The following is a 21,847-nucleotide window of genomic DNA, read 5'->3' on the forward strand; positions in this document are numbered from 1 at the left end:
TTAAGTTTTACTGTGAGTGGAAATGCTCAATATTCTTGTTTCATCTTCACGCTATATAGTGAGCATGTCCTTATCCCATGCCATTTTGAATTTTGTCACTGTTTTCGACCCCACCACTTCCTGTGGAAGAGTATTTAGGCATCCACTACCCTCTCCATGAAAAAGTATTTCCTGATGTTGCTTTTAAGTTTCTCTCTTTACAATTTCATTTCATGTTCTCTAGTTCTATTCTGTTTTTGGAATGTCAATGTCTGTATTCCTCATTCTTCCTGGTTTCTTCTCTCTTCCAGGGTATACGTATTCAAGACTTCAAGTCTCTTGTTGTATGTCTTCCAGCACAAACAAATTCAAATCACTTTCCTCTAAATAGCTTTTGAGTCCTTTTACATCCTTGGCAAGATACGGCCTCCAAAACTGAACACACTACTCCACTTACAGTCTGACCAACAACCGCGGGCTTAACATGCACCAATCTGGAACTACCATCGAGCTACCTCAGGAGCCCAGCGGTAGTTCTCACCCCTAGCATGTGCCATTTCCAGGGCTACAAAATACGAACTATTTTTGTAGCACTGGAACTTAACCAGTGGTAATCACTGCCCAGTTACCACCAGGTTAGTGCGGGAGCCCTTACTGCCATCTCAATGGGTGACAGTAAGGGCTTCCACCCGAAACAACCAAGTGGTAAGTGTTTTACTTACCACACGCACGACCATTTCTTTTCCTAAAAAAAAGACAGCCTTTTACCCGCTGCGGTAAAAGGGGCCTCAGCGTGCATCAAAAAGCACAAGCTGATGCTAGCGCAGGCCCCCTTTTACCACAGTTTAATAAAAGGGCCCCTCAGTGCAGGCATGTATCCTTCTGGCCTTAGCCACCACCATGTCACATTGTTTCGCCACATTGAGATCTTCAGACACTATCACCCCATGGTCTTGTTTGTGGTCCAAGTATATCAGTCTCTTATCTCCTATCACATACAGCTCATTTGAATTTCTACAGCCCAAATACATCACTCTATATTTCTTCAGCTTAAAGTTTAACTGCCAAACATTATCCCAACCTTCTACTTTTTGTAAATAACTTCTTATACATTCCACTGTCTGCATGGTATTAACTCTGTTGCAAATCTTTATGTCATCAGCATGTGTGAATCACTAGCACTGCTGGTAACCTCTAGGGGTACAGGCTGAAGGTAAACCGGGGAGGGGGGGGGGGTTGAAAGAGAGGGGGAATGCCATACTATAGGTTGGGGGGGGGGGGGAGAGAAAGAAAGAGGGAGAGATGTTGAACCACAGGGTGCCTAGGGGTAATAGGATTTTGTCACCTTTATCACCAGTGCTCGGAGGAGTACTTCATCTGGTTCATAGGTTAAGCCAGCCCTGCTTAGGCCAATCAATTTTATAACAAAAAATAGAAAATAAAGTATTAATCCAGCTGTTTGGATATAGAGTTATTTGGACACATTATATAGAGTAAGATATCTGTGAATAGCAAATCTTTGCATTCCACCTTGACAGTGAACTATGAATTCTGTTATTCTGTCTGATGGCAACAGTCAAAGGTTTGAAAGCAAAATTAAATACAGGAAGAAATAAGGGACACCCCTGCTGAGCGCCTCTGTTAAATATAATGACAAAAGGTAGCTTAATATAAGTCATCATTCTAGTACACAGTCAGAAGTGCAATACATCCATTCTATCAATATACTATTCAGCAAACTCAAATCAGCTTAAAGTTTGAAAAAAAAAAAAATTACCACTCTGCTCTGTCAAAGGCTTTTTCAATGTCTGTTGCAGCAGCAGCTTCCCCATTTCTTTGACTAATTGGGGACATGATACAATCTTGCATTAGCTGGTGTAAAGCAACCTTTCTGAAATCTTGACTAATCATTATGAAATGTGTTTCCCAGTGCAATATCTAGCCTATGAGCTAACATTAGTAAAAATCTTGTGCTCTACATTGATCAGTGATAGAGTGTAGGTCAATGATTTTGTACATAAGATTCATCTTTACCCAGCTTTTCAATGAATACAATCATAGCTTCTAAAAACTTTCCTTCTGTTTTGGTCATTATCTCAAAATTACAAAACAGCTAGTTTAGCCTCAAGGTCAATCTGATAAAATTCTACCAACAGACCATCTATTCCAGGTGTCTTATGACAGGAGAAAGAATTGATAACAAACCAAATTATCTCATCTAATAGCTTCACTTCTAGCATCTCCTCCTCTTCTGTCAGTCAGTGGTTTTTCTATGTTTAATAAAGCCTGTTTCTGTTCAATTTCTCCTATTATCTCAGTGGAATGTGGCTTGTCATAGAAGCTGCAGAAATGTTCCAGAATCTCTTTATCTTTATAAATCACTGAGTCCTCTTCAGCTTTTAAAACTTCTATCTTTTCTGTAGTATTAAAAAAAAAAAATTAAGACGTGGGGCTAACAAATGCCCACTTTTATTGTTGTCATCATAATTCCTGAGCTTTTGTAATAAAAAAACAATAATAATAATAACGATTTATAGAATATTCTATCTATATTTAAACTTTTCCAATTTCACCAACAAAAAAACGAGGCCTTCTTTTTATAATGCTGCTATTCAAAAAGTTTATTATGGATTTCCAAAATCGCCATCATATTCTTCTTTGCTTTGTCTTTCTAAGCATAATAATTTGATTTATACTGCTAATTTTGATCTTTAAATGCATTCTTTCTAAGACCCAGTGCTAGCACCATTGAATCATTAAACACAGAATATTAGCCAATAGTTTCTGATACCTGATCTTTAATTTCCTGTTTCTCCAAAAGTGCTATGTTTTAATTTCAATCTTGCTGAGACTGCACCAAACCCTCTCAGTTCATCTAATTCTTCTAATCTATGTGGACTCTGTTTTGGGTAGCTCTGAGGGTTACAACAGGTAGACATTTGGGGGGGGGGGGGGTCTTAAGGGGTCTGGAGAAGTCACTCTTCAAGGCCCTAGTTTACTGGATGTTCACTCAAAACTTCTATTATTTCCCAAACCAGTCCTGGGGGAAACCCAGCCAGTCAGGTTTTCAGGACATCCAAAATGAATATTCATGAGATCAGTTTGCATACACTGCCTAACTGTATGCAAATCTATCTCAGGTTTGGGAATCACTGCCCTAGGTCTTAATCACTTCAAAGAAACAACTTGTCCACTTATTGGGTGAATCAAATTAATAAGTAAAACTGTTGAGTTTCACTGATGTGAGAGAAAAATGAAAATTAAAACAAAATAGGCATTAGATTGCTTGTTCTTCTTCTATATTGAGGGGCATTTAAGATATGACGTCTAAGTCCGACTTTGGACGTTTTGCAAAAAAAGCCCAAAATCTGAATAGCAAGGAAGGTCTTTTTCAGAAAAGAAAAAAGTCTATCTTTTGTTTTCGAAAACAGAAGGTTTTGTGATTTGGACGTTTTATTTTTTGGTCTATTTAAAAAAAAAAAAAAAAAAACATCCAAGTGCAAAACGCACAAAATCAAGCCATTGGGATGTAGGAGGAGACAGCATTTTTAGTACACTGGTCTCCTTGACATCCCAGGAAAGCAATTGAGCACCATAGGCGGCACTGCAGTGGACTTCATAAAATGCTCCTAGGTACACATCTGACCATTGCTCCCTTATTTTGTCTGCTGAGTCCCCCAAAACCCACCACCCTCAACTGTACACCACTACCATAGACCTTACGGGTGAAGGAGGCACCTATATGTGGGTACAGTGGATTTCTGGTGAGTTTTTAGAGGGCTCACAGTTTCCTCCACAAGTGTAACAGGTAGGGGGAGGTAGAAGCCTGGGTCCACCTATCTGAAGTGCACTGCACCCACCACTAGACTACTCCAGGGACTTGCTTTCTGTTCTAATGGACCTGAGTATAACATCTGAGGCTGGCACAGAGGCTGGCATGTAATGTTTTTCATCACATTTTTGGGGGGTAGGAGGAGGTTAGCGACCACTGGGGGAATAAGAGGAGGTCAACCCTGATTCTCTCCAGTGGTCATCTGGTTATTTAGGGCACTTTTTTGTGCCTTATTCGTTATAAAAACAGATATCCCTAAAAACCCCGACTGGCTGGGTATGCCCTGAGGATTGGGTTGAAAACCTACTATGCCTTAAGGGCTAAGCTGGATACATAATAACAGTGGAATAACAATCTGACCAAACTTTAACAATATCATAGTCAATAGCTGCACTGGCCTGCTGAAAACTGGAATCTCTAAAGCAGTGTTTCCCAAATCCAGTCCTGGAGTATCCCTTTCCAGGCAGGTTTTCAGGTTATCTATAATGGATATGCATGAACTTTATTTGCATACACTGCCTCCATTATTTGCAAATCTTCAAAAAGGCGATAAATAAACAATAAATAAACAGTAATTCTCCTGAAGGCATGCATAATTATAGAAGCACAGTTATACAAATGCACTGCTTGTTTTCTGTGCACCTATGTTTTAGCACGTATACCCCTGGTTAAAGGAATTCAGCTGTGCCTCATATCTCGCCAGAGTGTTATTGACATTTAAGGTTATTGCTCACCTAGCAGTCCGACATCTTAGGGAGTGCCTTATCCGGCCTCAGCAAAATGCCTGGAAGGTGCTGTAAGTTAACAAGGCCTCAAGCATTACAATTATCGTATTGTCAGTGTAAAGCATGTCCTGGAGTGATATACTGCTATTATAGGAATTTCAAAGACACAACATCACACCAGAGTTAAGAGAAAACAAAAAACATTACAACACAGTCAAAAGCTATCTCATCAGCCAAACATAGTTGTACACCGCCTTGAGTGAATTCCATCAAAAAGGTGGTAAATAAATCCTAATAAAAAAATAAAAAAATAAATAGTTCCAGTTTCATCTGGCCCCATTTATGCAATACTATTCTGGTTACCAGCTGGATGTTATGCAAACCTATCACTGACCCATGATGAAAATGGAATAAGCAGTCTTCAAATTTAATATAAAATTTTCCTTTATTAAATCACGACAAATGTAAATTATCAACTCCTAGATCCCTGTAATAGCTAGTGATGTTTTATTGGACACTTCCTCTTCAACTAGATTATTGTTTATTAATACAAGTTAACTGGAACAAGGCTAGAATATCAGTATTTAACTGGCTAAATGCCAACTCCGCCTCGGAATGCCCCCAAAATAGCCAGTTTCAGCTTGAGAGCTAACTGGACATTTTCAGCAGCATTATTTAGTTAAGTGCCACATAAAATTTTCAGTTTGCCCTGGGCAGGTGATTTAAATGACCAAGGGTCTTTCCTGGCCATTGAAATCATTTTGAATATTGGGCCCAAAACTTTTTACAAGGGTCAAAAGTCCTGCAGCAAAATGTTCCTCCTGCAAACTAGTGGCATTCAGAAGTCATATTCTATGCTACACCCTATAAAGGTCTTTTTAAAGACCATAAATTTTTTTAACAAAAGACTCACTTCCAAAGATTTTGTTTACAAGTTCTTTCGGACATTTTCAACAAGTGTCTTCCTGTAGAAGACACTCCCAGTGCCGAAACATGGTACTGTGTAGAGTTTTCTCTCAATACATTTTATTTCTACATTGGATGTCCTCGTTCTGTTTCTTGAAGAGCCTGATTCTGTTACCACTCGTCGCCTGCTCCCGAGACTATCTGTGGGATACTGTTGTCCTTTTTACTTCTGCAAAATGTTCCTCCCTATAACTGCAGTTAAAAATGCTTGTGCTCCAATTCCCTTTTATCAATAGTCACCTCAACCCTAGAAAAATGGTCTCCACTTTATCTATTTTGGTAGGGTAGAGCTGAAGCTGTTAGAATGGTTCTTATTCCTAAGATAAACTTCATCCTTAGTATGGTTCCCTTCCCATTTCCTCCCTCAACTTACAAACAAATAGAAAGTAACATTTCAAAATTGTTATGGCAAAATAAACCCTCTAGAATTGCTCTTCAGAAACTTAAAAAGCACAAAATTCTTGGAGGTATTAACTTTCCTGACGTTAAGTCTTATCATCTTGCATTCAGATTGTCACAAGCTGTGTATTGGTTTCACACAGATAGCCCTCAAAACTTTCCCTGACAGCTCTAATTTGAACATTGTTTACTATCCCCTTTTCCTCTCCATTTACTCCCCTCCATGCACAAATTTCCATACTCTCCTGGCCAGCGCTTTCTTGACACCACTGCTGCCACAATTACCACATTTAAAAAACTTCTCAAAATATGGTCACTCCTCTTCTAAAATTAGACTGTGGTTTAATTCCTTAATCAAACATGAAAAATCTGTTCTTAATTGGCCACTCTGGCTACAAAAAGGTTTATGGTCTCTGTCTCAACTAAGTTTTTGTAACTCTCCAATCTCTGCTGAAACTTTGTGTAATCTAAACGATTTACCTACAACTGAAGCTAACTCCTGGCTTACATTATCTACTATTTCTCAGAATTTATTGCCCTCAGTTATCACTGGTAATGGTGCATCTGTGTCAAATCATCTTAATGGGCAACAAAAAAGCTTCAACCCTTTATAAGAAGACACAAGAATCTCTCTTCAATCCATGCACTCGGCTTCAACGTGATTGGGCAACGGAATGAAACCGTCAACCTGGAGATATAGACTGGATGACCTTTTGGTCTAAATCCAACAGACCTACTCTCTCAGCAGGTATAACCCAATCACCTTTTTTTATTCTCCACAAGACTTATTGGACACCGTCTAAACTAGCCAAAACAACTAGATTGTCACTTCCCTCCACATGTTGGTCTTGCTCTGCACTGAATGGATCCTTAAAATATCTCATATTTGAATGTACATTTGTCTGTGAATATTGGACTCATGTCTGGGAAAAGATGAATACTGTTCTTTCCTTCTTACTTCCTCTCCACCTCACATACAATTTAATAATTCTCAGATTGTCTGCTCCTAAACTTCTGATTAATGATTAACATCATGACATTGATGTCATGATGATTGTAGTCACTCATATTATCACATTCAACTGGAAAAACAGCTCACAACTTGGCATTCATCAATGGTGGAGTCACCTAAGTATCATCAAAAAATGCGAAGAAGCAGCTGCCTTTAAATCCCATCAACTCTCTAACTTCAAAGAAAAAAACATGGGCACCACTTAAGGAATACAGAATAGCCTTATCCTCATGATTTGTCTTTTATTATAAATGCATCTGCTTTGTAACACTAATTTCCTTGTGATTCATTTGGTATTGTTCTTGTTCAGCAGTTATGGTTTGCTTATATATGATTCTGTTTTTTCTATTTAAAAAAAATCAATAAACATGATTTGAAAAAAAATGTTTGTGCTGTTCACATGCCAAAAGATTTTGGCCATGCCCAAAAGGGATGGGTAGTAGTGGATAGGAGGGAAGCACTGCACAGATTTTCCATAAGTACCTACTACCCCCTGCCAGCCAACTTTTGAAAGGGAAGACTTGCATCCAAATTAAAACTTGTCCCCACAGAGAAGAGCTTCAAGTTTCAGGAGGGAGATTGTCAAAGCATTTTTGTGGATAAAACAGTGCTTCATCCATGGAAATAGGTTTGTATAAAACTGCCCTTGTCTTACTCACATATATGAACCAGATTCTATATATGGCACTTAAAAAATCCACGTGGAAAACATTTCCACATGTGTATTTTATAAGTGGTACCTAGATTTATACACGATATATAGAATAAGCTTAGTCGATATCCTAATGCCTAAAACTACACGCCTCCATTTACACTCATGAAAAATGGTGTAAATCCTGGGAGCACAGGGCCATATTCTATAACAATGCGTCTAAATTTTGGAATGCCCATAAAGCACCCATTTCCCTGCTCATAACCATTCTCTTTTTTGCCTGCATGCATGAAAATCTACACGCAGTGCATTACAGAATATGAATAGAGAGCTGTGCATGTAAATTCTAATTATCACCAATTAATGCTCATTAATGCTTGTTAAGTGCTGCTAACAATGCTGATTGGCTTGTCAAGTCAATTAAACTACGCACGCTGTTATAGAATATGCTTGGATTTCAGCGCGGAATTCTAGGTGTGATACATAGAATCCGGGGGCTAGGGGTATATTTAATAAATGGTGCTGAAATTTAGGCGCTTTGATGATGTGCACTGAGCGTGAATTCTATAACTGCAGTTCTGCATGGAGCTGCCATTATAGACTGCTAGATACGTTCACAGTTTTAATCCTTAGGTGTAAATACTCACATCTAACTGTTGGCAGTTAAGCGCATAATCCCTAGTATTCTATAACCTGCTTGTGAAACTCATAGGCACGCCCCTGGCCTGCCCATGCTCCTCTCATATCCATGTCCCCTAGAAGCTGCATGTGAAAGAAATTGTGCGCATAGTGCTAGATTATATATATGGTACCAGAAAAATCCATGTGGTAAAAATATATACCTAGGCATATTCTATAAAGTATGCTTAAATTTTATAGAATAGCTTAAATTTCCACATGGTATATAGAATACGTCGAGCGCCTTTCCATGCGACCAAATTTGGTCACGTCCATTTAGGCCACGTTTTACTTGGCGTAAATCCTGGCACCTAAATTAGGCACGGGGGGGGGGGGGGGGGGGGATTCTACATATGGTGCCTAAAAAATCCACATGGAGAACATTTCTGCCTAAGTGTATTCTGTAAGCAGTGCCTAGACTTAGGTGCAGTATCTAGAATACACTTAGTTTATATCACAGTGCCTAAAAGCACATGCATCCATTTACACCACTGAAAATATGGCGTAAATCCTGGTGTGTAGATTAGGTGCAGAGGGCCATATTCTATAACTATGCTTATAAATTTTAGAATGCCCACAAAATGCCCATTTCCCCTCCCATAACCACTCCCCTTTTTGTCTGTGTGCATTAGAAGTTACCAAAAACAACAAAGAGAGTCCAAAATCTCCCGCAAAAAAACAACAAAACAACAAAACAAGCGGAAGATATCCAGAAGGACCAGACTGAAGCCACAGATGTTGGAAACCAGAATAATTTATTATGACCCAACACGGTCCGTGTTTCGGCCGAAAAGGCCTTCTTCAGGGGTCTAAAACAAAAATATAACATATATAATAAAAACATGAAAACACGTATCATATATAAAAGTGGCATTAAAATAAAATTTGTATTAAAAATGTACATATAAAATACATATATGTAATCGCAACCCATTTATATAATAAAACAAAAGTATATAAGAACTTGAAAAATATAACATTTAAAGTAACTAAAAAATAAAAAAATTAAATACACATCATGGAGGCAGAAAGGCTTATGGAAACAGTAATCTTATAATGGCCATGCATATTATACATACAAAAGGCAAAATATATGAGATTTAAGAGTGCAATAAATTACTAAAAACCTATGTAAGGATACAAACAGCAAGGTTACAGACAAATGTAAAAATAAATGATAGTTATAGAGACACCAACACTTGCATAAATGTTATTCAATATTTGTCATACCTTCAGACTGGCTTATACAGGTATTCCTCCAAAGGATCTCACAAAAGTGAGACGATCTGGACAAAAATAAATGCAAAAATATGAATCAAAAATAAGTGCATTGATAAATATAGGAAGGTACTAAGCAGATGGCAAACTATATAGTGTAAAAATGTATATAACAAAAATATATCATATAAAAATATATAAATATCTATCGCAGATAATTTAAAATATAGCCTTTAAAAATACATTCAAGAGAATATGTATATATATGGCTGTCTGAAATCTATTTAAATTGAGATAAAACCTACAGATATAAACATTTACCGCCAAACTGGATGAAATGTAAAATAAAATATCCGTAACAAAATAGCGGATTCCATCCATATACATGTGCACAATTGACTAATGTATAAGTAATCTCAGAAAGAATCATGTGAAATGTTAAAGTCATACCGCTAATACTATTCAAATAGCAGTCGACTTGCCAGTCTGCAATAGCTGGCAGTAACAGAAAGCGCTGTTATTTTAATCAATGAGTGACGTACACAATGTGTAAGAGCTAATATTGGTTGAGAGCCTTGATGTTCAAAAGAAAATAGGATGACGTCTCGAACCGTCTCAATCAATTAGTGACGTATGTCAAATTGAAATTCAGTCCCGAATATAATTGAAATGAACCATATATTAAGGACGGTTGGAAAGCTAGTTGTAACACAAGAACTTGTAAATTTGATGTGCTTGTTAGAAAAAAAGTATATGTAACCGAACTGTTTTATTAAAAACCGGGTGGAACTGGGCTGATCAATATAATATTGAAAAATACTTGTCACATATAGTTTGATGCGCTATAAACAAATGCTGAATTAAAAATAGAAAGTATATAGGGTTTTAGAATATCTGGCTAAATAAAGACCTGGATAAAATAAAAGCCTGCGGATATGTGCTTCTAATCTGAATGGATGAAAAACGCTAATATAGTAAGAACTAGGCTATCAGGAACAAGATGAATAAATTCTGTCCGCGCGCATATGCATCAATGTACGCAGAACTGTATTAACCAAATATGAAAAATTGGGACAAATTGAGATCTTACCGCTAATGCTGTCTGAATAGACTTGCTGGTATGCAAAAAACCGGCAGTAGCGAAACAACTGTTATTTAAAGGAAATGCACTGACATCACTTAGTGGTGTGAGTCCTGTATGGCAGCCTATAATGACTTAGAATCCCAATATTCAAAAGAAAATAAGATGACGTTTCAAACTGTCTCAGTCAATTAGTGACGTGTGCAAGATAAAACGTGCAGACGAACCATATATCTAAAAGTCAATAATAGAGGTAGTGATGACACGGGATCCTACTTGTCAATAGTACAAAGAGTAGTCTGTACGATATCCCAAACCGGAACACCTATAAAGTTATTATAAAAGAAGAATACCTCTATATTTCATTATTAAATGAATGAAAACTGTAAAACAAACCAAATATAAATAAAAATGTAAGAAACTTTAACGATAAGAATGATATTAAAGTAACTGTGGAACTGTTGGTAATAAAAAGAAAAAACAATAATAAAAATATAATGGTGCTCATTATTGCTTATTAAGTGTTATTAATGCTAATTTGCTTGTTAAGCCAATTAAGTTACGCATGTTGTTATAGAATCCGTCTGGATTTTGGTGCAGATCTCGCTATATAGAATCCTGGGGAAAGCAGGTGTATTCTATAATAATGCACATAGATTTTAGAAATGGCCACGCCTTGCCCATGGCCACACCCCCTTTTCAAATATGTCACTTAGAATTTACACGCAGCACATAATAGAATACACTAAGCGAGTTGTATGTGCAAATCTCAATTAATGCCAATTAGTGCTGATAACTGCTTGTTAACATTCAATTAACAGCACTGATTAGCTAGTTAATCAATTAAGGTACACGTATTGTTATGGAATACGCTTCAATTTCCATGCAGAAATTAAAGCACAATATATAGAATTTGGGGGATAGCCTCTAGAATAGTGAATAAGGTCAACTGCACAAGTAATTGCCAAGCAATATCAGTTATTGCCAATTAACACCAATTCAAGTCAATAATTGGCTGACAACTTCAATTAAGAGCCAATTGTTAAATTAAGTTGTGCATGTAACTGATCTTATTCTATAAATTGGACACCCAACTTTAATGCTAAGGGGGGAATTCTATATATAGTGACTAAAGTAGCGCAGGGAAATTTGGTAGTGTGGCCAAATTGTGTGCTTAACTTAATTAATTGATTAGCAAGCCAATCAATGCCAATAATTGGGTAATAACAAGCAATTATCAGCACTAATTGGCACTAATTAGATTTACCCGTGTAACTTTCTAAGCATATTCTGTAAAGTGGTGCATGTAAATTCTAAAGTGTGGATCTCAAGAGGGGGCATGGCCATAGGAAGGGCATGGGCAGGTTGTGGGCATTTCTACAAATTACACACACCATTACAGAATATGCCCGATCCACACTTAAGTTAGGTGTCAGCATTTACATCAGGTTTTAGCTGGTGTAAATGGCCGTGCCTAAATTTTAGTCACAGGGATGGGCGTACGTGTATTCTATAAACCACACCTAACTCTAGGGAAAGTTTATAGAATAGTGTGCGGGTTTGTTTTGGTGCCATATATAGAAATCCCCTTAAGTGTAAAGTTGGACACACAATTTTATAGGATTAGGGGGATACAGGGCAATTCTTTAAGTGGGTGCGTGCAGTTATGCACATCATGGGTCAGATTCTAATTATGGTGCTTAAAAAATCTGCGCAGAGAACATTTCTGCCTAAGCGTATTCTATAAGATTTAGGCACGGTATATAGAATATGCTTAGTTGATATCTCAACACCTAAACTATGCTCCTCTATTTATGCCAACAAAAATGTGGTGTAAATCCCTACATGTAGATTTATGCGCACTGGGCCATATTCTATAACAATGCATGAAAATGTTAGAACAGCCACAAAATGCCCATTCCCCACCCTTGACCACACCCCTTTTGAACTGCATACTTCATTGCCAGCAGTAATCTGCAAAGTGGCCACATTGGCGTGCACTGCCTGATTACCGCACAAGTAGTGCATGAGTCCTTACCGCTAAGTCTGTGGGTGGTGGTATGTTCTCAGGTAGTAAATAGCCACACGATATTTTTAATTAATTTATTTATTTGTTACATTTGTATCCCACATTTTCCCACCTATTTGCAGGCTCAATGTGGCTTACATAGTACCGGAAAGGCGTTCGCCAACTCTGGTATGAACAAATACAAAGTATATACAAACAAATATTGTAGTGCACGGCCATTTATACCCCCCATTGAAAAAGCCCTTTTCCCCAGCCACCGTAAAAGATGGCCCAGCAAGCAAATTTCATGCATCCAAACGACTACACACCACTTTTTACCGCTGCTTAGTAAAAGGGCCCCTTAGTCTAATATATATAGTTTGAACCATCTTCACGGATGACATGAATCCTGATCTCCCTTCACACAAATTAAGCCCACAACATCAATACACCCAAACCTATCTCCCACATCCTGATCAACCAAATCTCCAACCACACAGACCCAACCCACCAAGAACTTTCTCTCTATCCCCTGCTCCCCCTTCCATTCTCTACCTATTCGAATCACGTGCGATGGTTATCTATTGTTGGTTACCTACTCTTCATCTTCAATGTAACTCTCCGATTACTGTCCTTTATACCTACTGTGCATCTTAAATGTAATTCTCTGCCTAATGTCCATCTTAAAATATAATTCTCTACCTCTACTATCATATCAACCTTTGTAAGCCACATTGAACCAAACTTGTTTGGAAAATGTGGGATATAATTGCCACTATAACTCAATCAATCAATCAATCAATCAAATTTAGTGATGATACATCTCAAGAAGTAATTCATTGAAATTTAAAGTTATCCTCATTTTCACCATTTTTGCTTCTGCTGAAAATGATTTCTTTTTGCAAATCTTTAATGAACTGCCTGCTCTTTTGGGAAATTCAGAATTATTAGTTCTTGCTAACATTAGGTACAATAGCATTGTTTTATAAAATATTTTGCAATCAAACCCAGAATAAACAACTGCTACCCCTCAGAATAGCTGGAATGATCTGACATAGCATTTTGAAAAGCTTTGCTTGCTCAGGCCTCCTTCATGGCCTGCTAGAGATGTGCATTCATTGTAAAATCAATTCAACACATATTAACTTATGAATTTACAAGTGTAAAGCCAATTTGCTTGAGTTACACATTTTTATTAACACAAGGGTGTGAAATGAACCTGAAAAATCCAAAAATTGAGAGCAAAGGACAAATAAACTGACATTTTTTTTCTGCTGTGCACAGCCCTAGTCTGCCAATACTATATTGTTGAAACACACAATAGTGACAGAAACAATTGAAAGTATTTGTGTTAAGAATTGCAGCTGATCCTGTGATTCAGCCACAGCACTGCATGCTGCCATACACATGGTCAGAGTTTGATTCTCAAGCCTGCATTGTTTCTCAGTCTGGCCAGGGCCGGGAAAACATACAGCCCCAAAAAGGGTGAGGAGGATGTCCCAACTACTGAACAATAGTGAGATTAATCAGAACATGGCTGTTCACACACCAGGTTCTGGAGGGACTTTTGATACTGCTAGGGAGCAGTTTTTAAACAAACCAAAGAAAATATTTTTGTTTTCATACAACAAACATACCCCTCCCTCCCCCCTTTTACAAGGCTGCGCTAGTGGCTGCCAGTGCAGTAATGCCGACACAGTCCATTCAAAGCAAACGAACTGTTGGCATTGCTGTGTGGCAGCCGCTAGCGCAGCTTTGTAAAAGGGGGTACAGTAACATAGTAGTAGATGGCAGCACATAAATACTGAAATGGCCCTTCCAGTCTGCCCTCAGTGTTTAGAGTTGTAACCACTGCTCCATGCATTTACCTCCCTATGCATTTTTAAGAAGTAAAAAAACAGATTTCAGAGCTGTTTGACCTGAAGTGCTCTTTGCTTAGTTTCCATCCTTTTGTCTTTTAGGGATTCTATCTGTATACCACACTCTTTTTTAAAATTCCTTCGGTGTGTTTACCTCTGCCATCTTCTCCAGGAGTGCATTCCAGGCACCTGCCATTCTTTCCTGATGTCATTCCTGAGACTACCTCCCTACAGTTTCATATCATGTCCCCTAGTTCTACAGTTCCTTTCCTTTGGAAAATGTTTGCTTCTTGTGCAGTAATACATTTCAGCTGCCTACATGACTGAATCATATCTAACCTGTCCCTCCTCTTATCTAGAGTACACACATCTAGATCCTCAAGTCTCTTCTCGTATATCTTCTGGCTCAAGCTGTGGAATTTGTTGCTGGAGCATGTGATCAAGGCATCTAGCATAGCTAGGATTACAAGTGGTTTGGACAAGTTCCTTGAGGAATAGTCCATAATGGTTACTTAGCTAAGCAGTAGAGAGTTGCACGGGGACAGAAATCTTACCATCCCCGCCCATCCCCGCTGAAATCTTACCCGTCCCCACCCATCCCCACAAGAATTTAACCTGTCCCCACCCAGTCCCACAAGAATTTAACAGTATATAAAAAAAATACCCTTCATCTCTCTCAGTCTCTTTCTGGGTTCGAGCTGCAGCACTACAGGCAAGGAAGGAACAGAAGTTGGAATTTGGAACACTCTGGTACGCACATGTAAGACTTGTCTCTGATTCACTGGCGTTGTGTGCTAAGAGGTCGCCACATGCATATGCCAGTAGGTCAGGTGACATCTGATGCTCGTGCCTATGTCAGAGCTGAGGTCTGTGCATCATCCTGGGAGCAGAGAGGATTAATAATAACACAGTAAATGACAGCAGATACAAATCGGAACAGTCCATCCAGTCTGCCCAATAGTCACATGCATTATCAATTCATGATTAAATCAACAATGAATGTGATATTATATACTTGATTATGGTCTTTCTTTGGCGTTTCTGGGACATAGACCATAGAAGTCCACCCAGACCTATCCTTATGTTCCAACTGCTGGAGTTGCCCTCGAAGCCCACTACAGCCTACTCATCTTCTCATTTGCGGGACACAGACTGCAAGTCTGTCCAGCATGGTTCTCATGTTCCAGCCACTAATGTTGCTGTCTAAGCCCTTTCCAGCCCATCCTAAACCAGACTGCCATATATGAGACACAGACCATACAAGCCTGCCTGGTATCAACCCTAGTGCATCACAGCTGGAGTCACCATCTAAGCGTCACTCGACACATCCACACACATACAGCCATTTAAGTTAAGGTTTTTTATAAATTCCATTTTCTAATTAGATATCCTCTGTGTTCATCCCATGCCTTTTTGAATTTCATCACCATTTGTGTCACTACCACCTCCTTAATGTAGACTTTCCGCATCTGTGCTGTCAAAGCAAGGACGAGGAGGAGGAGATAACACTCAAAGAACTTGGTACTCGGCAGGTGAGAGGCTGCCACAAGTGCAGCGTACACTTCCATGGGAACCCGGCAGGAACTGCTTCCATCCCCACAGGATCCCCGCAGAACCTGCTTCCATCCCCTCGGGCTCCCTGCAGAACTGCTTCCATCCCCGCGGTGGGAATCCCACAGGTTCCACGGGATTCCAGCAAACCCCGTTCCCGTGCAGCTCTCTACTAAGCAGACTTGGGAGAAGATACCCATCCCTTAACAAGGTAGTGTACCAAGCTGGAATTATACCCTGTGCAACAAGCCCCCTGGCACTCCCACCCCATCCACTGGGCTGTGGCCAAGAAGAAGAGACAATGGAGTGGAAGCACTTTTAGCATCCCCACCTCCCTTGGACCTTGTGTGATCACACTGCTTGCACAGCCCTCAGTATGGCTCTGCCTTATCTCTAAGAATGAGCAACAAGGAATTGATCTATTTTTGGGACCTGTCAGGTACTTGATAATTGGTCACTGTTGGAGACAAGAGGCTGGGCTCAATGGACCCCTTGGTCTTCCCAGCATGGTCTTACCTTCAAATCTTCTCAAGCAGTAAGATTAATGGAAGGAGACAAACAAACATCAGATATTTGAAAATGAAGGCTGATGGTGTTGCCGCACAGTAGGGACTGACTCCAATTGAGCTAAAAGCCCAAATGAGCCAGATGAAATTGCCGGGCTAAATAATAATAATAATTGCTAGAAAGCACAGTTGCAGACAGCACAGCCAGACCTTCTTATTAGTTTGACAGCGAGGTTGATGAGAACGTACTGTGTGTAGCCTATTTTATTTGTTCAAATATTTTTTAATAAGACTTGAGTCTGGTATTCTTTTGTGTGTATTTCCCTGAATCTTTAAAACCTTTCTTTCAACCATAAAGAGAAGGTGGCTAGTGAAATAATGTTGTGACTGATTGCCTGGGGATGTACAGGAATAGCATTTGGATATTGGTTTCCATGGGGAAAGACTCATGCTTTCTATAAAGAACTTTAAGATTTCGGCTGTCTTAGTGACCATCCACAGAACACTGCAATTAGGTACAAGGGCTATGGCGATCTGTATGTGGTCCAGTAACTAGGTGTATTTGGAGGCTGTGCCCCCTGAATTGCAATTCAGAAAGATGGAAAACACTGAATAACAGCTTTTGGTGGTAGAAGGAGAAATGTATGTGTGAATAGAAAAAGATCAGTGCCATTCATGTATCTGAGAATGTAGTCTCTTTGAGGGTGATGTTTTTTCTAAATCAAAAAGTGGCAGTTTTAAGGACACAGTTTCAGGAATCCCCAAAACTTGCATCTTAAAATCTTTGTTAGACTTGTCGGGTTAAATTTGTAAAGCTTCTTCTGTGTGAAATGCCTGTTTTACACACAGAAAAGTGTTCTCATAATAAAATTGTGCAGACATTTAAGAACATAAGAATAGCCATACTGGGTCAGATCAATGGTCCAGCTAGCCCAGTATCCTGCTTCCAGCAGTGACCAATTCAGGTCACAAGTACCTGGCAAAAACCCAGATAGTAGCACCACTCCATGCTACCAATCTCAGGCAAGCAGTGGCTTCCCCCATGTCCATCTCAATAACAGACTATGGACTTTTTCTCCAGGAACTTGTCCAAACCTTTTTAAACCCAGATATGCTAACCACTGTTACCACATCTTCCAGCAACAAGTTCCAGAGCTTAACTATTCTTTGAGTGAAAAAAATATTTCCTCCTATTTGTTTTAAAATTATTTCTGTGCAATTTCATTGAGTGTCCCCTGGTCTTTGTACTTTATGAATTAGTGAAAACTTGATTCACCTCCATCTGCTCCACACCACTCAGGATTTTGTAGTCCTCAATAATATCCCCCCTCAGCGGTCTGTTTTCTAAGCTGAACAATCCCAACTTCTTTAGCCTTTCCTATTATGGGAGCAGTTCCATGCCCTCTATCATTTTGGTCGCTCTTCTTTGAACCGTTTCTAGTTCTGCTATATCTTTTTTGAAATACAGTGACCAAAACTGAATACAGTACTCAAGGTGAGGTCACACCATGAGCAATACAGAGGCATTATAATATTTTTGGTCTTATTTTGCATCCCTTTTCAAATAATTCCTAGCATCCTGTTTGCTTTTTTGGCTGCCGCTGCACACTGGGCAAAAGATTTCAGTGTATTGTTTACACACCACACCTAGGTCTTTTTTCTTGAGTGCTGACTCCTAAAGTCGACCCTAACATCAGGTAATTATGATTTGGATTATTCTTCCCAATGTGCATCACTTTGCATTTATCTACAATAAATTTCATATGCCATTTGTATGCCTATTTCAGTTTCCTAAGGTCTTCCTACTTGACACATGAGACGTGGGCACCCACTTGTATGCAATCTGTGCACAGATGATCCTGGGGTCATAGTCTGGGCAGAGCAGAGATGGAGTTGTGATGTATGCAGGTATTTTGCAAAATACATGGGTACCTTGGAGGGAAGGAAAGGGGTACAAAGCAGTTGAAATTTTGTATTATATGACTTGCTAATCTAAGATAAAAGAAGTTACACTTGGCATTGATGTTAATCAGAATATAAATCAACTAGCCGTTGAGCCCGTAAAACGGGCTAGTAAAGGAAGGTGGGGTTTGAAAGTCCCCCCCCCCCGGATGGGTCGCCGCCGCCCCTCCCCCACGGAGTCCCCTCCGCCACCCCTCCACCCGGGCCGGGTACCTGGCTTCATGCAGCACACAGCTCATCTGAGCTGCCGTCGGCCTTCCTTCTTCTCTGCGTGTGTTCCGCCCTCGTGTGACGTAACGTCGGCGAGGGCGGAACACAGGCAGGTAAGGAAGGCCAATGGCAGCTCAGATGAGCTGTGTGCTGCGTTCCGGCGCTTTGAATAGTGAAGCCAGGTACCCGTCCGGGTGGAGGGTGGGTGGCGGCGGCGACTCTGGGTGGGTAGGGGGAGCGGTAGCGGCAACCCTGGAGTGGGGGGGGGGGGGGAGTGGTGGCGACGGCGGTTCCCTCACTCGCAGGTGCGCAGGTTCCCTCTCTGTCATGCCCCCATCATCACGTATTGACGTGGGGGCGGGACAGAGAGGGTCTCTACTGCGCATTTGCGAGTGAGTACGCCTCTTGCCATTTATATGTTTGATGTGTTCTGTGTTGTCAGAAACTGTGGATTAAGGTTGATTTTGTTGTATAGTTGTACGATGCTTCTTTTATCTTGTCTTCAATAAAAAAAATTTCAACTTAAAATACATGGGTACATGTATTGAGTACTCATACACATTCACACCTTTTCCCGAACAGGTATAAATTTGAGTGTGGGCATTTGCACACCATTGGGGGCTGGTTCTGTGTGCTTATTTTATAATGGCTCATAAGTACCTATGTTGCCTTTATAAAATGAGCTCTTATTGGATTCCAGTTTCACCAGTGACTTTGAATGTGCAAAAATGAATAATAAAGCTTAAGCAAAGGGAAAATAAGAAGTTAGGGGCCCTTTTACTAAGCTGCAGTAAAAGGGACCCTGTGCTAGTAGCAGTGGTTGTTTTTACCGTGCACTGAGGCCCTTTTTACCGCAGCAGGTAAAAAGCCAGAAAAAAGAAATGGTCATGCAGTAAGTTTGCATTTACTGCGTGGCCATTTCGCAGGGAGCCCTACTATCACCCATTGAGGTGGCTATAAGGGCTCCTGCGCTAACCCGGCAGTAACCCCTTGCGGTAATATTCTTCTGGAATTTCAGATAGTGACAGAAATGCTGCATGCTGAGGGCAGAACTATCACCAGAGGCTGTACTAGGCCTGCGGTAGTTCTGATTTGCTGCACAGCAAGCCCGTTACCGCATGGCAACCCTTTAGAAAAAGGACCCCTTAATGCCTTCTCCAGCTTGCAGTTCAGTGTAATGAAAACACTCAATATATGCCTATTTTGGCCTAGTTCACCCAAATTTGTTTCCTGCATAGTCTCCACTTCAGTTTTAGTTAGTATTTATTATTATTTATTAACGCGCCCAAATAGATATTAGCCTCAGTCTCTTTTATGATCTCAAATAGGATGAATTGCCCCATAAGATTGTAAATCCATACTAGCCATTGTGGTACCACATACTATGGTTCTAAAAGCTTTCAACTTTTCATTTCAATCAATAGTAGTAGCTTTTTTTGTTTTTGTTTGTATGTTTTACAGATAATTTGTAGATAATTGAGATGACAGTTAAAAAAACAGTCTAATTTAGGGCCCTGTTTACTAAGGTACGCCATCATTTTTAGTGTGTGTTAAAAATTAGCACGCACTAAACGCTAGAGATACCCATATATTCCTATGGTCTCTAGCATTAAGCGGGTGCTAAAAACACTAGCGTGCCTCTAGTGTGGTTTAGTAAACAGGGTCCTTAGCAGTGGCGTACCAAGGGGGGGGGCAGTGGGGGCGGTCCACCCCGGGTGCACGCCACTGGGGGGTGCCGCGTGCCAGTCAGCATCGTTCATTTCCATGCTCCCTCTGCCCCGGAACAGGAAGTAACCTGTTCTGGGGCAGAGAGAGCATGGAAACGAACGACGCTGACCGGCGCGCGGCAACCCCCCAGCGGCATGCACCCGGGGGGGGTTCTTTCGCTGGGGGGGTGTCCCTTCGCTGGGGGGGGGGGGGGGGCGCTGCATCCGGGGAGGCGGGGCGCATCGGCGATCTGCCCCGGGTGTCAGCGCCCCTCGGAACGCCACTGGTCCTTAGTGTTCTTTGGTAGTGTTGTTTACTGCCATGCACAGGGCCTGGGTGTGATTCCTGGGTTGGGTCTAATGCTCAATGGGTCAGCTAAGGTGGGGATCATTGGTGAAGAAGCATTCAGAGCACCAAGGGGATGACAGTGCCAGTCTTTACATAACAGTAATGCTTAGGGGGTCCTTTTACTAAGCTGTGTTAAGCGCTAGTGTGCTTTCTACAGTTTAAAAGGGCTTACTGTGGGAGGTGCTGTGGTAAGTCTGAGATTAGCATGCACATGCCTCCTTGGTATACACTAGGAGTAGTCTAGTGGTTAGTGCAGCAGACTTTGAGCCTGGAGAGCTAGGTTTGATTCCTACTGTAGTTCCTTGTGCCTCTGGGCAAGTCACTTAAATCTCCATTGTCCCAGGTACAAATAAGTACCTGTATATACTATGTAAACTGCTTTGAATGTAGTTGCAAAAACCACAAAAAGGTGGTATATCAAGTCCCAGTCCCTTTTCCTTTCATTGGGGATATCCTGAAAACCTGACTGGCTGGGATGAAAGAGGAATCATCAGAGCTGAGAAATGGGTAGATATTGGTTAGAGTGCCATGTAAATGCCAAACAATTAACTAAAAAAAAAAACCATACATTTTAAAGATAATAGCTACTTACTGCTGTTTTAAAAGGTTGAGAAAATAAGAAGACTGAATGAAATGTAGGCTATAACCAAATAGGGAGTAACAGATAACACAAGGATACTAATAAATATCTGTTAGACATTTTCAAATTTCCATTTTACTAATCCTTTAGTATGACTCACAGGGGAAAAATGTAAATAATTTCTAAATCCCTCCAGGCAAAGAACCAATATCATAACTGCACCTTTCCAAGCCTTGTTTTGCCATCCACCGGTGTGTAATATTCAGGCTCTCCATGGAAATCACTGCCTGCCTGTTAGCAATGAAACTGATATAAGAGCAGGAGCTAGAGTTATCACCTTTTTTCAATATTAAAAACGTAATTCAGGTTGCAAGTGTATTTGACTTAGCCAGAGGCTTATTGAAGTATACACAGCCGCTCCTATTCAGCAAACCAATATTCTTCTGCTCTTCTGAAAGAGCTGCCATTCTATAGAATAATGAAGTTTTCAACAGTGAAATACCGTTCTTTCCTTTTAAATATTGTCTAGTAGGTATAGTAACTTAAGCAAACTCCTATTTTATTTTTGTGGAGG

This window comes from Microcaecilia unicolor, chromosome 7, assembly GCF_901765095.1.
Source record: "Microcaecilia unicolor chromosome 7, aMicUni1.1, whole genome shotgun sequence".
Taxonomy (NCBI): domain Eukaryota; kingdom Metazoa; phylum Chordata; class Amphibia; order Gymnophiona; family Siphonopidae; genus Microcaecilia; species Microcaecilia unicolor.